General features: G+C 49.2%; 1 long non-coding RNA gene across 1 annotated transcript in view; it reads right to left on the reverse strand.

Moving 5' to 3' along the window:
* Positions 1-2,461: 2,461 nt before the first annotated feature.
* The window catches only part of LOC122547356, an 8,862-nt gene continuing 8,171 nt past the window's right edge, over positions 2,462-3,152 (reverse strand). Inside the window, exons 2-3 of the long non-coding RNA XR_006310982.1 lie at positions 2,991-3,074; positions 2,462-2,569 (exon numbers count right to left, since the gene is read on the reverse strand). This is a non-coding gene — a long non-coding RNA (uncharacterized LOC122547356). The remainder of the gene's footprint in view (positions 2,570-2,990; positions 3,075-3,152) is intronic.

Raw genomic sequence — 3,152 nt, forward strand, 5'->3', positions numbered from 1 at the left:
TTTTCTCAGGGGGTAGTAGATGGGGGGTCTAACTCGATGTGTTTGTTGGTAGAGTTCCGGTTGGAATGCCATGCTTTGAGGAATTCTCATGCCCACTGAAGATGTTACCCAGTAGGTTGACAAAATGCCTGGAAATGCACCTTCCAGCTCAGCGAGCAAACTTACATCCAAAAACAGCTTCCAATAATTAGATGAATCAATGCATTAATAAGAAACTGAGAGAGCAATTGTAATTCCCATCAGATTGCAGAAGAGAAGGTCCATATAGACCAACCTGATTGGACATTGTGCAGCTGGCAATCCGAAAGAAACAGGATTAGCTCAAAATCAAACACATGCAGAAGTAAGGCACAGAGCTGCAGAAAGATTGGAGGTTCCACACACACCACAAAAATGCCAGGCAATGACCATCTCCAATAAAAGACAATCTAATCACTGCACTACTGATACTCAACGGTGTTACCATCACTGAATCCCTCACTATCAACATCCTGGGGGTTACCACTGACCAGAAACTCAACTGGACTCACCACATAAACACAGCGGCTACAAGAGCAGGTCAGAGGCTGGGAATACTACGGGGAGTAACTCCCCTCCTGAATCCCCCAAAGCCTGTCCACCATCTACAAGGCACAGGTCTGGAGTGTGATGGAATATTCCCCACTTGCCCTGGATGGGTCCAACAACACTCAAGAAGCTCAACACCACCCAGGACAAAGCAGCCGCTTGATTGGCACCACACCCACAAACACCCACTCCCTCCCCCACCCACACTCAGTAGCAGCAGTGTGTACCATCTACAAGGTGCACTGCAGAAACTCACCAAAGACCCTCAGACAGCACCTTCCAAACCCACAACCACTTCCATCGAGAAGGACAAGGGCAGCAGATACATGGGAACACCACCCCCTGCAAGTTCCCCTCCAAGCCCCTCACCATCCTGACTTGGAAATATATCGCCGTTCCTTCAGTGTCACTGGGTCAGAATCCTGGAATTCCCCCCCTAAGGGCATTGTGGGTCTACCCACAGCACATGGACTGCAGCGGGTCAAGAAGGCAGCTCACCCTCACCTTCTCAAGGGGCAACTAGGGATGGGGAATAAATGCTGGGCCCAGCCAGTGATACCAACAATATTTGAGTGAATAAAGAAAATAATGCCATAAAAGAAACATTTGACATGCCCAAGAGTCAAGTGGCCTTTGAGTCAAATTTGGCCGAGCACATAATATCATGCTGAAGAGCAATCAGTATAATCACTTAGTGAGTTGGCCAAGAATTCTAATTGTGGACACCAACAGCATTTCACACTGATGAACGATTCACTAGCGCATGGAGAGAGGACAGGTATTCCTGCTTACTTTTTGGGAAGGTGTATTGGACAGGATACCTTGGGAATTGCTAAGTGTACAGCTGGTCCACAGTCAGCGGTGTAGTGACCAGAGAACCGAAAAGAGACTGAAGATCTCACCTGTCATTATCACACCCGAGTATCATGTGGAATCCACTGCTGCCATCACCAAAGGCAGGTCAGAAGCTGTAACTCAGTGAGGTTTGGGTGAAGAAACTAATACTGAGAACCAGAACTAACAGTCCAACCCACTGGAGTTGATTGAGGAGTTGTTCAGTCAGTAGAATAATCAACGCCAGAGACAGAGATAGTGCAGGGTGAGCAACAATCCTTCAGTGACACAACTGAGAACCGAGGGACAGGTAACATCCAGCTGGAGGAGAAGGGAAAGATTTCAAGGGGGTTTGAGGGGCAGGTTTTTCACACAGAGGGTGGTGCGTGTATGGAATGAGCTGCCAGAAGAAGTGGTGGGATGGGTATATGAATAGGAAGGGTTTGGAGGGATATGGGCCGGGAGCTGGCAGATGGGACTAGATTGGGTTGGGATATCTGGTCGGCATGGACTGGTTGGACCGAAGGGTCTGCTTCCATGCTGTACTTCTCTATGATCTCGAGGGGAAGATCTTATACATGACTCCATGGGAGCCAGACCAATGAAACAGGAGATTGTGAAGTATGTGCATGTGCTTGGCTTGAGCATCCAGGAAACCCCAGTAAAAGAGACACCCTTTTCTCATGTGAAAATGATGACCCAGAAACCCAGGACACTACAAGGAACCAAGTATTTATTCCAACACAGTAGCTGTTATCCAAGGTGGAGACTTTGAGCATTACAGGTGTATCAGAGGATGGTTTGGCTTTAGTCCTACACTGAGAGAGAAGTCTGCGTCTCTCAAGGAACGTTTAGAGTTTAAGGATCCTCCAGGTCATGGAATGGACCAAAAGTACTGTCAACAAATGCCAGCATTCCCCACTGAGCACATCTGAAGGAGACAGGATCCTGCAGCAGAGACAGGATCCCCAGCACAGAAGACAAAAACCTCTACCTTTTGTTTCAAACACTTTGAAACATTCAGGAATAATTTCTCGGGGTAACTGAAGCCTTACCACCTTTAACGTCGAAGTCAGGAATTCCGTGCATGATGACGTGATGTAAGAACAAAGGCTTATTGTTCATCTTGATGGTTCCAGAGAGCAGGCCACTGAAATAATGCACATACCTGCAGCAGAGACGGAGAGACCATTAACACTGAGGCCACACTCACCGTCACTCATATAACCCAGAGCACGGGCACAACACAGGCTAGATCCACATTCCTGAAGAAGGGCTTATGCCCGAAACGTCGATTCTCCTGTTCCCTGGATGCTGCCTGACCTGCTGCGCTTTTCCAGCAACACATTTTCAGCTTCCTCTACACTGTCCCCATCAAACACTCCCAGGACAGGGACAGCACGGGGTTAGATACCGAGGGAAGTTCTGTGTGACACAGATCGCGATTTGCTTACACAGTGTTACTGCAGGAGGAAAGCCTCTGGTGAGTACAGGTTACCCGGCATTCTCCTACATCCTGTGCATTCCTGTCCCCGCTCCCCGTCTCTGTCAGCTTGGCCCCATCCCCCCCACCTCACCGAGTGACCTACCTGCGCTGGGAGGGCTGCCCCACCGGCACAATTTTGTCCTCGTAGAATTTCTTCATCGCGAATCGGTCCAACGCTTGGTCAGCACTGTCCGGGGGCAGGGAGGAGGCAGAGGTAATGATGAAGGAAAGGGGGGTGGGGGGAGGGGGTGATGTGTGACAGGGG

This window comes from Chiloscyllium plagiosum, unplaced genomic scaffold (assembly GCF_004010195.1).
Source record: "Chiloscyllium plagiosum isolate BGI_BamShark_2017 unplaced genomic scaffold, ASM401019v2 scaf_4896, whole genome shotgun sequence".
NCBI classification, from domain to species: domain Eukaryota; kingdom Metazoa; phylum Chordata; class Chondrichthyes; order Orectolobiformes; family Hemiscylliidae; genus Chiloscyllium; species Chiloscyllium plagiosum.